The 14,808-nt window shown below is 37.3% G+C and overlaps 1 long non-coding RNA gene across 2 annotated transcripts; it reads left to right on the top strand.

Annotated features, from left to right (window-relative positions):
• The first annotated feature begins 1,423 nt into the window (after window positions 1-1,423).
• Window positions 1,424-3,124, top strand: LOC119902898. Of its 2 annotated transcripts, XR_005444380.1 has the most exons (3): window positions 1,427-1,877; window positions 2,409-2,456; window positions 2,625-3,124. It is a non-coding gene; the product is annotated as an uncharacterized LOC119902898 (long non-coding RNA). The 2 variants fall into 2 exon arrangements; XR_005444381.1 differs by lacking the exon at window positions 2,409-2,456 and having other exon boundaries at window positions 1,424-1,877.
• Window positions 3,125-14,808: the final 11,684 nt, after the last annotated feature.

Consider the following 14,808-nt stretch of genomic DNA (forward strand, 5'->3'; position numbering starts at 1 on the left):
AATAACTTGTGTATCTGCACAGTGATTTAGTTTTATGATTTTAGTTTTTCCACAATCCTGCTCACAGACAAATGAACTGCACTGAAAACATAAAGTCCTTGGCAGAGGTAATGCATTGGATATAAAGGACAATTTCACAGTATTTAGCAGTGAGAAATAAAGCACCTTCTATAAACATGCTTTGCAATTACAAAAAAAGCTTCACATAAAAGCTGTTTTGTTGGTGATATTGATGAGATTTTTTTCCAAAAAAACTGTAAATTAACTCTGAAAACATAAATTAACTCCCTTGATTGTCTCTCTCTTTCACACACACACACATTTAACGCCTCTAATGAAAATGCCCATCTGTTTGTTTTTCCTAATTACAACACATTTGGCTTGTAAGAACATTAACACAGCGTGAATCCAACATATTTTTTAAAGCACATAACTCGCCTGAAAATATTGTGCATCTTGAAGGCATACCACTGCTAAAGTGCCAATTAGTGCTATACACACCCATATCGACTTTAGCTACATGGTCACGTTGCTGCCTGGGCCAGAGTTAGATGGAGACTGTACTCCAAAGAACGACAGCATCAGTTGTTTCAGCAACAATACTGTTTATGTGACATCATATTATTGAGCAATGTCGGAATAGGTGGATGGGTCAAGCATTGGACTTTAACACAAGAGACCACAGCTTGTTTCTCGTTTCAAACTGACAGTCAATTTTGTTTTATTTGAAAGTATCACCACAATCTTTCCCGGACCTTAACCGCAAATTTTTATTTTAACCATGATGACAAAACTCCTCTAATCCTAAAGGATCATTTCGGTATTTTTAAACCTGGGCCTTATTTTTGCATATTTTGGTGATGAAGTGACTAGTAGGCCTAGGTACAGAATGTTTAGGAATCCGTGCAGTAGACGGCTTCAACTTGCAGCCTAGCTCAAGGAAAATTCTCGCGCTGAAACCTCGTGAGGGACGAGTTGCTGCAGGAAGACAACAGTGGAAACATGAGTCAGAGTTGGAGAGAAGAGATTGTTGTGTTGGAGTAACATTAGGAAATAAAGTATTGCTAGCAGTTTCTCTATGTCACAACAAACTCCTCTCTCTCATTTCCACCAGCATTTCCTGCAACATCTCGCCTCCCCTGAGATTTCAGAGCAAGAACTGTCATTGAGCGAGACTTCTGTTTCTGGTTAAAAACAAGGGTTGTCACCAGGAGTCAACTGGGGGTTCCTTTCCATGACACCTCATATAACAGTCTAAGCCCGGCAAAAAGACTGCCGGCTGAAGAAATCTCCTGCACGAAGTCAAACCTTTTTGTACCTTTTGGTAATTTCAACAGCAAAATATGTGAAAATAGGGCCCAAGTTTAAAAACCATTTCAACCCAAACCATGATCTTTCCTTAAACCTAACCAAACCTTAACCATAGAGGTGTAACAAAAAAGATTTATTTTCTGAAGGCACAGGCAAATTATGCTGTCCAGCCAGTAGAGGAATCAGATCAGAAAACGCTTCTATCTGTGGTCAGAGGGCATGAACAACATATTTGGTTTTAATGTGAAGGACAACGGAACCGGGCTCAGCAGCCTCCCAGTGATCATGGCTGGACCTGGACTAAACACAGCCTCCAAGACCAAGACAACAGATAAAACAGTAATGATTTACAGGGGCTCCAACCAGGACTCTGACTCCTGGACGACGAAGACACAGCGGGTTCAGGCAGGCGTCAAGTGGGAGGGCAGCAAGAGACAGGTGGGGCATCAGAGAGGCAGCGACAGCATGTAGAGACAGAATATTTTCACATACACTTGATGAATTAAGGGATTAAACCAGAGTTGGTGATTGTTGGAACAGTGGAAAAACTAACAAAGATGGTGTTGGTGAGTTTTATGTTGCTTCTGTCGAGTTTGAAAGAAATGTGTTTTATGAAGTTAACAAGGCAGTTAGTTTAGTGAAAAAGAAAAACTTGAATTCAGAAAGTGTATGGTTTTATTTTTCTGTTTGAAAAGGGAAATAGGTGTAAGAATATAGCCTTTCTTGACATTTTTTAAATTTATTTAGTTTATTTTTTGGACTTGGACTCAGGCTCAGAGAGCTTGCGTAACATAAGCTAGCTGTTTCCCTCTGTTCCCAGTCTTTGTGCTAAGCTAAGCTAGCTGCTGGTTGTGGCTTTATATTTAACAGACATGAGAGAAACAAGTATCATCACAGCCAGTAGTAGTTTGCGGTGCCTAATGTTAGTAGTACTAAAATTACCCAAATACAGCTGCTAGCAGGCAAAGAGCTGAGTGACTAGAGCATAAGCAATTCTGTTTTTTAAATCCTCAGTCCCTTCACTCCATTAACTCTACGATTTGCCCTTCATGTCTCATTGTCATTCTGTGGAACCTGGTCCTTCATTTGTCCACTAGACTCTTAACATCTTTCTCCTCGGTCTCCGCTGTGTTGTTGCTGTCTGTGTGAGTATTATGCAGACAGGCCTGTCAATCCTTCAGTAGCAGAAATACCAATCTTTTGCACTGCTGCAAATCACAGCATCATCAATTTGTCCTTGACTGAATGCTCAGATACCTTAAAGCAAAAGAACAGTAAATTCACCTTCTTCCCCATATTTCTTTGATTTTTAGGTGAACGGCTGGTATACCTGCACATATACACACACAGACCTAACCAGCTGGCTTACAATCCCATTGACCCCTGCTCTTTAGCCTACTGGGATAAAAAGGTCAGTCTAATTGAAACATTAGCGGCCTCAGGAGAGCTGAACTGGGCTGAACTGTGACATTCACTGAGTCCAGAGACCAGGTCGTCCCCTTTTGCTCTCTGTCTTCTCCCTCCGTAGGACACTGTGCCGCTAATGGTCTCGTCACTGTAATGCAACCACTGTGTCTCACATCCACAGCTCCCTTTTCTTGCTCTCTGCTGTCACTTCTGTGCTAACAAATGTTTGGAGGAACTTTCTTGAAGGACACCAAGTTGCTGCTGCTCATCCTCAGTGCTTAATTACACCTCAGGGTCATCTTTGACTCGGCTGACAGACAGAAACCGATGAGCGTGGCTTCTCAAACTTTTGTAAAACCTCTGACCAGGACTAAATTCAATAAAATTCTGGTTTGCAGTCCATTAATTTTTTTGTTGTTGATCTGAAATATTTTCTGTCCTTTCTCTCTGTTTTAATATATGTCATCTTTCACATGAGATACAATATAATTTCAGCTATGGGAACTAGAAAAGGTGGGAAAATTCAGGATGATGTTGTGGCAGCTCATATAGAGATATTTTAGGGCCATCTAGTGGAGATAAACAGTGTCACATGATGTGTGGTACTTTCTACATAACACTTGACAAAGCAGAAGTGCTCCACTGGGAGATAAAAGAGACAAAAAGATACATTAACATAAGAAAGGAGTATGCAACCCACAAAATAAAAGGCATAAAATTAAGAGGAAAGACAAAGAAACAAAATGCTTTTTCACGTCTGTGGGATGGACAGATGCAGTTTCTTTATTCTCAAAGTGCCACTGGATCAAGTATGTGCATATGATCAGTAAAAAACATGACATGATGAGCTGTAGTTGGTCTTTAGAAGAAGAACCGGAATAAAAATGATATTGTGTTGTATCAAACAAGCACTGAAGAGATGCGACATATTTCATTTTAAATGTACGACTTGTTTACTGTCTCTAATAAGATGCCTGTTTATGACTTTTATTGAGTGTTGGAAGTACTTTTATTCGAGTACTGCACTTCAGAATAAATTCGAGTATTTCCATTTTATGTTACTTTGTACTTTTTTGCTTTTTATCAGCAGACAGTGTTGGAAAGTAACAAAGTCTATTTACTCAAGTACAATTTTGACTTTGCATTTCCATGCTGTTTTGTACTTCGACTCCACTAAAGACAAGTAATGTACTTTTTGCTCAACTACTTTTATTTGGTACAATTAGCTACTAGTTACTTTGCATATTCAGATTGATAATACAAAATGTAATCAACAAATAATATGTATTAATAATTATATTATTCATTCATAAAAATATTTATTTTTATAGAATACATTAATGCTTCCTGTGGGGTATTTACAAGCTACTCAGCGAAATAAAGTAACCTTTACCAGCTGCATCGTTAAAGTTAAGGTAACGTCCAATCATTTCATTCGGACCAAATTAAATGATTGGCCTTGCTTATTACAATCCTACCACAGCCACAGATACAGGGTTCTTTTCATTTTTGTGTCAGAGCATTTGAATTATTGATTGCTGTGGGGATGTAAAGTTTATTTTAACAAATATAACCAAAAAATGCCTCTGAAATAAATAGCCTACCCCAGCTTTAAAGCAATTTACACATTAATGCATCAATAAATATAATTCAATAATAGAATAAACATGATTCTGAAATGGGCCAATCAGCAGTAATAGTACTTTTAGTTTTTTTGCTTTAAGTATATTTTGATGCTAATACATTTGTACTTTTACTTAAATATAACAGAGTTTTCTACACTGTGGTACTGCTTGCTTAAGTAAATAATCTGAAGACATCCTCCACCACTTTATGATGGTGGAAAATATTAACCGCTTTATACAGTAGCCTACAAAGCGGTTAAATTTAACTTTATCTGAATTATCTAAACAGCAATAAAATGTTACTAATCAATGAAAAAACAAAAATATAATAAGAGAAGAAGAAGGAGAAGGGTTATTATAATAATAAGTAAATGAATATTACCATTTTTTTAAGTAAAGGTTCTGAGTACTTCTTCCATCACTGCTTTTATATAAATCTCTTGATTATGAGCACATCCAAACTTTTCAACATGCAGGAAAAATCTGTGAAATACCTGAAGTCACAAATAAAAACCTCCGACTTCAGTTAAAGTGATCAGGATCAGAGTTTGCACATGTTGTCCAACAGGGGTCACCCGCTGCCTCTGGAGCTGCCTGTTCATGAGGCAGCACCACCTCCCATTCATCAATCTTCTTTTATTCACATTGACAAAAGAGACATCAAATAGGGAGGTGTGGGAAAACACAACAATGCATTTCAGAACACAGACACTGGCTAATATATGCAAAGTGGGAATAAAACCAGCCTAGGCGCTCAGTGTGTGTGTGTGTGTGTGTGTGTGTGTGTGTGTGTGTGTGTAAATGACTAAATTAGTATTTATAATTTACTTGCCATTTTTCTCTGTAAATAAAATGACAATAAACTGTTATATAGACAATTAGGGACTCTTGACACTCATTCAAACAGGGAGTAGGCCTACTCATACAGTGATACAATATTTGTGCTCTAAAATGGTTAATAAAAACAGTTTTTCCGAATCCACAGTCCGCAAAATAAACCTGAAATGATCTGTCGATCTCCTAGCTGGCTGCTCACTGTTTCCCACCCAAATCAAAAGGGGCGAGTTGTAGGGGGTCATGTCTGGCCACCCCTCAGGAGAATAACGGGGTCTCTGTCTGCCCCCCAAACCACCAACGGTTCTCCACTGTCCCTATGGCAACAGCCAAGGACCCTGGAAGCCCCCCAGACTGGGCCGTCCAAGCAGATGCCCATAATTAACGTTGCTATACGGAGGTGTCAGTCCTGCCAGTCTGCCTTACATGGAGGCAGACCCTCTCCCAGACCTGTCAGAGGCCCATAGAGCTGGGTGAAAAATGACTGCCCTGCGGTGTGTGTGTGTGTGTGTGTGCGTAGTGCGTGTGCGTGTGTGTGTGTGTGTGTGTGCGTGTGTGTGTGTGTGATGTGGGTTGGGGGTGGGTAATGACAGAATCTGCCCAATCCTCCTTAAGAGTGACCATCATGCAGTGGCAAAAAATAAAAAGGATTTTGTTTTGTTTTTTTAGTCAAGACCATCTCTAAAGAAACATCTGAGAAATGTGTCACTTGTGCAAAAGTCAAACTGAAACAAAAGAGCCATAAACCAAGTACAAAAGATTAACTTTAAATCAATGAAGCTCATATGAAATCATTAGTACATATGTTAAAACATTTGTGAAGTCACCTTGGTGAATATGTTAAGTTCCTGCTGACATGCTGTCGAGAAACTGACTGACTGGGTGTCTGGCTGACACGGGTGGCTGAAGATGAGATTGTGTCCCGTCATCCTCTCGTACAGCCAAGCTAAAGATATGGAGGGATCAGAAATCTCCATAAGAACTGAAACAACCAGACCATGGTAATATACACCAGGCTTCTGGACATGAATCATTTCACCAGCATTTTGAAGATTCATTATTGCACCAAAACACACACACACACACACACACTTTTGACCACTGTACGTTAAGAAAAGACTGCTTGGAAAAGTTCTTTAACACTTTATTTTAAACCCCCTATATTTAGGAGTTATAAGCAGTATTTAAACTGAAGAAAAAGTTTTATAACATACTTCAGTGTAGTTAGATTAGATTAGATATTAGATAATGATATATCATTAGATACGTGAGAATTTTTAAGTATGGATGTATTTATCAAGAACTATAACTCCTACAAAGAAGCATCAGTAGCTTATTAAACAGATAATGACTGATTGACACAATAATCCCAGCGTAATAATATAAAATATGTCTTCATCTGTATTTAATTATCTGTAAATACTTCTTCACTGACAGAGACAACTGAACAAACTCCATCTGCTTATGAAGGCCATGGGATGTGGCTGAAAGCTCTGGAAGAAATCTAGAATCTAGTTTTTCAAACTACTACCATTCTACATTAAAACACCTCTAAAAACACCAGTAAATGATTTATATGTCTATGCAAACAGTTAATAAATTTATATTTATTAACTGTTGGGATTTTTTTCACACTATTACAGATATGTTATTCTGTATATTTAATAATGGGTTAAAACGTTTATGCCAGTTATGAATGTTCATAAGAGGAATTATATTAAAACATTAATAGCAAAAAATTGCCTTACATATGCTTCCAAGTACATCATGGTGTGTAATGTATAAAGTGTGCATACAATAAATGCTAAATGGTGGCTTTATAATAATGTGTTACAGTATGTTATTTAAGTTTGTTTTTCTGCTGGCAGTATTGATTATAAAAAAAAACAAAAAACATCCAGCTGGTTTTCTTGCTTCGTGAGCCAGATCACATTGATCAGATTCAATGATCCACTGAGACGACATCGTCCCTGTGGTTTCCTGCCTCGACAGGTCAACTGATCAGTGCTGACTGGGTTAAAGACACATCCGTCTGCTGTCCGGCAAGTGACACCAAAGGTCACCAAATGCACTATCCACAAGTCCACGAGTTCATCAACAGCCCTGTGGTCACCGGCACGCTCCAGCGGAGGGGGGTCAGGGGGGTCGGGGGATTGTCTCACCTCTGACCTGGCCAGCCCTCTTTGTGGTCATTACATAATATGATGTTTCCCTCCACACTGATGAATCTGTTTCTTTCTGCAGGACCACTGAGGGCTGCAAGTAAAATGTCTTTATGGGGTTGTTCAGCTTTTAAAGCCAAACTGAAGAGGTCAGTAAAAAGGAGGCTAGTGAAAAGGTATATGGGCTTGTAAAAACAAAGCTGCATGCTGGTTCAGAGGTTCAGTGACTCGTTTAATTTTAGTTTGTGTTATTAGCTGTGGGACCACATTGTACTGGCTTAAATTGCAGATCTAAGTTTTAACTTTTTAAAATCTACAAACAAACAATTACAAATTATATAAAACAAAGGGTAGCCTACATTTAGTAGTACTAACATGAACGTATAGCCTAGGTGAAATAAGGATCATGGTGGAACAAATTCCTGATATGTTAAACTCTTCACTGATCACAGACAGAACTACACCATCCAAATCATGAGTGAGGGATTTATTCCCTTAGGGGTCGTGGGATCCACAAGCCAGACACTGTTTTATGGGACCTCAAATGCAGGAACATGGGGAGGTGGGACGGGGCTGTCTGGGACTGAGCCAGTCAATTATACTCCGGCTAGACACATCACACTTACATGCCATACATGTGGGAATCTTCTGCCTCTGACTCACACTGAGCTCCCGCTCATGTGGACAGACACCTGGTCCTGGCTGAAAAAAACTGGAGCTGCTGATTCCCACAGTTTGATTTACATGGTGTAAAATAAAATTACATGAAACATTTACAGATGTTTAGCAAGCACTTTGAGCTACAACAAAGATGCCTCATGATGCAAGTGCTGGTTGTTTAACATGTTCTTTAAGGATAATATGTGGGCAATGTCACAGGCTGTAAAAACATTCCTCCTTACAAATGCTAAAGTGAAATGGGCTGTGTGTTTCTAAGAGGAAAACATGATATCGTAAATGTAAGTGTAAAACTTATGTTTTAGTAAACTTAATAAGGCCTTTAATAATACAGTCTTTAATAGCCCCTGACTGTCTTTGAGCTATGACATATGATCTGCTGTTCTAATGTATATCATTCTTACAACAATAATGATCATTCATTTATTATTTATGTTTATTATTATTCATCAGCTCAAACATTCTTCAGATACAGTGTTCCTGTCTTTGACCAATAAAACTCATCAACTTTTAACTTTACTGTCCTTTACTGTAAACATGGAAATAAATAAATAAATCATGTGTGTTAAAACCTGCCAGAGAAGTTCACATTAAATAGGCTGTAACTATAACATAAAATACTGTGTATAGTTTTTTTGGTGTGTGTGTGTTTTGTGAATTTTTTTTCTTGTCAAAGGAGGTCAAAGCCAGTGTGCCCAAATATTCTGAGTCAATCAACAGCCTATACATACACACATACAATGAAATGAACATAAAGTGTTTTCAGAAACTTATAAGTATTATTATCTGTCCATGCACAGTATTGAAGTATTTAACTGCCCCAAAAGAGCTCCTCCTTGCTTTTCCAGTCCTTAAAACGTTTTCAGCAATAGGTTTAGGCTAATAAATCTTGTAGCTTGTGCCAAAATGTACATTAACTAAATTATTATTTTATATTATTTTAACAAGTTCTTTGAAACCTTTGCTTTAGATTTTTTAAGACAGGGAATTTCAATTTAATAGTAGTAAAGGTTTGACATGCACATTGTTGTTTGGCTGCAATGTGTCACCGTCTTAACAATGAAAATATGTCACGTGGGAGACATAGGTAACAGGCTTACAGACATTATATGAGCATTTCTGTCAGGGTTATATTGTCTATATTTGGACCCAGATCAGTAGCCCTACTCTGGAAAAGTCAAAGCAAATCCTACAAAAAAAGGTAGAGGTATTCAGACTAGAAAATATGTGATAAAAAGTTTGTAATAAATATTCAAATGTAGTCACATATTGTATTAGCCTATAGCTATTTAAGGATCGTTGTATTTCTTCCTGTGAGGAAACATTGAAAATGAAAATGAATTATGTATTTGCTTAAATAAATTTACTCTTTTAGTATACGTGACATTTTTTTTTTTTTTTTTTTGGTGTGCTTTGGTTTGCTTTGTTTGTTTCAAAGTGTTGACGACGACAGCCACACTCGGCCTATCTGTCTATCTGCTGCTGCATTTGAATACAAGTTGACGGACTCTCCCACTGCGGGGAGTGCGCGCCCTTTTTGGAATTAGCCACGCGGCACGCCTCGCATAATAATTGTGGCTCGCGCTTTGAGCTTGAACTTGACCGGAGGAATGCGGCTCGTGGGAACGCAGGCTCGAGGGTGCCCTCCTCTATTCATGGCGCACAGGTCGGTGTCAGCTCTGATTATCATAAAACCCAGCCTGCTTCAAATTAAGGGACGAGGGCTCGGGCTCGCTCTTTCACACCAGGCAGAGGAGGAATTAACAGGTCTCTGCAGGAGCCTGCAGTGGTGAGAAGTTTATTCTGTTTACTGAATTTATACAGAAAAGTTTAGCTAACCCTCTTTTGTACAGCGTCAGTCCGCTCTAATGCTACAAAATGTCTGTAATGTTACTGGGTGTAGCTTGTAACGCAGTTTGTTGACAGGAGAAAGTTAATAGTGACCTTGTAGGCTACTGAAAAGTCTTAAGGTTTTATGTGCAGTCACTGTAGCTTAGCTGCCGCACAATTATTTGCCATCACTACTTTTTACATAATGTTAAGAACGACCTTTCTTCTTTTTCAAAAAGCCTAAATTATATATTTTTTTAATTGTTGGGATATGAAATCTATTCCTGCACATGTAAGTGATCATTGGCTAAAAGCACCGCGCCAATGAGAATTATAAAGAACTTTCTTTCGCCCATAAAGGTGAGTTTTGTTTCTCACCATCCCTAATTTTGTTTCATTAGCCATCTCATGCAGATAACATACTGCAGGCCTACAAGATAGTTTGAATGCACATAGCAGTGAGCCTTGTATTTGTTATGTTGTTGCCTTGTTGTTGAAAATGTGAATATACAGTGTAAATATGACAATATTGGTCTTACAGGTCATAACTTTTATTTTCTTTACTTTTTTCTCAGTTTTGCCACTGCACAAAAATTGACAAATTATGTATTATTATACAACATCTAAAATGATATTACATTATTGTAAATTATAGCCTACACAGCATGTAGATACACTATGTATTCAGAAATATTTTCTTAATCTATTTGTTAATGTTGTATTTACCAAGGTCCTGTCTCCATTTAAAAAAAAAACAAAAAAACAACAGTGAATTCTTATTGACTTAGACCCACAATCAACAATTACAACCCAGTCTATAGGCCTGATAAATGTACAAACAAGAGTTTAATGGGAAACTGCTATTAGCTTAATATCAGAATAGAATAGAGTAATAATAGAAAAATAATCCATGTGTATTTCTTTGATAATTTTACTAAATTCTTCTCATACAGACTTGAGCCTGATGGTGCATCTGCAGACAGGCAGTCTGAGGCCTTCGAGCTTTAAGATGAAACATTAACACCAATACAGTTTGCAAACAGTTCATAAAAGAGACATAAGAACATAAAGACTGAAATGACAGAAACATTTATATATTTCATTCACAAATCAGTCACCTTTTTTGTGACATTTAATTTAAAGCAGATGAGCTATGAAAACAGTATGAAATTAAGTATTTGCTTAATCAAAGTGCACTGTACTGTTGAGAATATTATTTACAATAGAGTTTACAATTTACAATTTAGAAGTTTGAAAATAAAAACACTTGTTTCTTTGTGAGTGACAAAAGTTCAGTCATTTTTGGATTTATGGATCCAGTTCTACACAAACCTGAAACTTCACAATTTACAGAAAACATTCATAGTGAGCTCATAATTTATCCTAAATGATCATACAAGTATTTTTAAGGTACACATACCACACACTGCCAGATAAAGATAATTATTTCCTTCTGGACTAAAGTACTATTATACAGTGTGGAAAACTTTAAAGTAAAGTGTAAAATAAGGTTTAAAACCAAAATAAATCAAAACTTGCAAAGGAGATATTTGCTAGAAAATACATGTACCATGAAATGTCATATATTATTGTCAAAATATTTATTTTCACACATCAAAATGTGTTAAATATGTATGCACTAATAATTCAAACATACAGTATTTAACAGCTTTTACACATTTATAATGTCAGCTGAGTGACCACAATGGAGGTTGCATGTTACTTGTGGAGTGTTTTGAATTAAATAAGCATGTTAAAATATAACATGTTTTAAATTTCATAGAAGATACTGGAACATGTAGCCCAGAGTTTTGTAATAATGTGAAACTGCACTTTTTAAAATTACAAATAAAGAATATGATTCTTCTGAAAAAATAGTAGTATGTCATCAGAATCAGAATCAGAAATACTTCAGGCATTGGATAAGAAAAAACTATGATATAAATGTAGCTTTTAGTTAATTAATATCTGTTATAGATATTATATGCTGTGCTAGACAGATTAGCAATATATAATTTTGTTGCTGTGCGAATTAAACATCAGCACACATATCATCTATGTTTTATCAGTTCAGTTTATCTGTGTTGTATGTTCATGATCTGAAATAATAATAATTGTAATAATAATAATATTCATATGAGAATAACAATAATGAAATAATAAGAATAAGAATAACGAGCTATTAGTTATTACTACTGGTAAACCAACATGTCATTTTTTTAATCTTCCAGCGTTTTATTTCAGTTTCAGTTTCAACAGGTCAAGTTGTCTGATTAAAACTAAAATAAAGTGTTTATAAAACAGTATTTTAATGTTAGCCCACTTAATGAAAACGTATCTTAACACCATGCTCCACATTTTATACAGTAAAGCTGGTTTCTGATTATAGACTTCTTTTTTTTTAACACCACTGTTTTCATAATGGCCTATAACCTTTCCAATAAGCAACATTTATTTTCTTTATCTTATATTTAAAATATACATTTTTATTCCGTGAAGGAGACAAGTGGCTGTTAAAATCTAGACTTTAATATACAACATTTCAATTGAAATGTTTAGACTTTGTCTGCACCAGAATAAGTTTTAGGTTTCTTACTTTTTTCTTTTTCTTTTCCTTTTTTTATCTCTGTGCAAACACATGCAAGCTTTGTGCAAAAGAATATATCCTTATAAAACAAAATGACAGTGTTACTGTACTGTGAACAGTTTTGACGAGGTGATCCTGTCCCCTCTCACCAAAGTGTGTCGCTGTTTCCTCCTGTAGTAGATGCATCTTACTGTACACTGTATTTCTTTACGTCTGTGCCTTTTAAAAACGAGGCTTACAGCATAACATTTGTTTTTAAGATCGAAACCGTTAAAATTGATTTCCTGCTCCTGAAATAGCCACAATATGTTGGTCTGCAGGCGAGAGTATAACTGCATGCATTATTCCAGTGTAAATAACAGGCTTGTCAGTTACAGGTTGATCATAAACAGGCTGCAAACACATGTAGCCTACAGCCAGCGTACATTATTGTAAAGTAGCTACATACATTATATCATATAGGGCCTACTTGAATTATTTTCTTCTGTATTCATATAGGCTATAGCATCTTTATCCTATAAATAACACTGAAACAACTCAACAACAGTCTGCGATGTTAAATATCCTACATATGTACCATGACGGTGTCGATTTGTGAATCTAGGAATAGTGAGAGTTAATAAAACGATTGATCCTGGATAATGGAGGCGATACCCACCTCATGACTGTGTGCTCCCATATAAAGGCGTATAAAAAGCACTACATGATCAATAAATGAGGCAATAACAGACACGTTTGGGCTCTGTAAATATCACGTAGCCTATTTTGAGTAATGTAACACAAATATGTTTATCTAAGAAAATACGATCAGGTTTTAAACTGGTGGTTATTCGTCTGTATTGCTGACCTCGAGGTTAGGCTACATTACCCATTTTATTTAACATCACGTGATCTGAGGATCTGATGAGCAGCAGGAGTTTGTCGACGCGGTTCTGATATCAAAACAAACCAGCAACCACTTCCAGGCTGTTTTATATTCCCGTTTATTCCCCCAAAATATCATAGGGCCCTGTTTGACAAATGTGATAGGCCCTGAGCTGGCTCTATTACCTCCCTCCTCCTCCTCCTCCTCCTCTTCCTCATCATCATCATCATCATCATCCCTCCCCTCGCCTCTCTCTCTGTCTGCAGCCGCTGCTCTCACACTCCTGTCTGACCCGCTTTATCCGGTAAGGGAGTTTTTTTTTTTTTTTTTTTACATGATATGCTGTCCGTTAATGCAGCAGGTAAAGTACATTAAAGATTTGAAGGAAAATAGCAACAACAGGCGCTGCAGGGCAGTTTTGCCAGGCAGGGTAGATCTCTCTCTCTCTCTCTCTCTCTCTCTCTCTCTCTCTCTCTGAATATCGAGTCCCAGTTTATTTGGATGGAGTGCAGAAAGGACGTATTTTGGGACACAGATTATAATTCACTTAATTAGGCTATGTATTTTCAAAATCCAGAGAAGAAGAATTACGAGGATGTAATTTTTTGGACTGAACTCAAGTAAATTGTAAGTAGCCTGTATTTTGACACGAATGTAGCTGCAACATGGTGCACGTCAATTTGGGATTTATTTAGGTGTGTTTTTAACTTCACAGTTTTCTATTTTATAATGATTCTATTTCAGTAAGGGAAAAACATATTTTGGTGTGTGTTATACTAGAGAAGACATGATAACAATTATAGCAAAGCCCAAAACCTAAAAATCCTTCTAAAATCATCTGTTTATTCCAACAATTATTTGTGTTGATATATTGCTGCTCATATCAGGTCAGAACTAAAAGCTAACTGTGACTGGAATATTATAAGGATATTATGATAACATCATAACATATTACAAATACTGTGAAGTACGATATGGCCTCTTGTGCGCCACTGGCTCACTTCCAGTCATCAGACAAATCTTACCAAAGTTTAGACAAATGTTTCTTATCATGCAGGGAAGAATGTCAGTTAGCCTGCATTAAAGTTTATGCAAACTCCGGAATATTTAATGAGGCTCTTTGCTGCCATGTGCTCACGTGGGTAGTATTCATGTAGTAGTAGGGAAGGAGGAGGAGGAGGAGGCCCCAGGCAGCGCTGCAGTGCAGAGTTCAGCAGGGAGATATTGTTGTGAGCCTGGGAAAGTGTAGCGGGGCTGACGCCAGACTCTGTTGTGCAGGGTGGGGGGACCGCGAGGATCCCAGACCTGATTGTCATGTAAATTTCTCTCCGGCACGTTGTTGAACTTGATGTTGACTTCTTTCTTTTTCTTTTTTTTTTTGGGGGGGGAGGATGGAGATGGGGGGTTAAATTTTCCCTGTCACTTGTTTGTGGGAAAATCCATCTGAGGACCCCCCCCCCCCCACACACACACACACACACACACACACACGAGGACACCTCGTTCAAC

This window comes from Micropterus salmoides, unplaced genomic scaffold (genome assembly GCF_014851395.1).
Source record: "Micropterus salmoides isolate LMB-PRFRI ecotype aquatic unplaced genomic scaffold, ASM1485139v1 Ms_hic_scaffold_14, whole genome shotgun sequence".
Classification (NCBI taxonomy): Eukaryota; Metazoa; Chordata; class Actinopteri; order Centrarchiformes; family Centrarchidae; genus Micropterus; species Micropterus salmoides.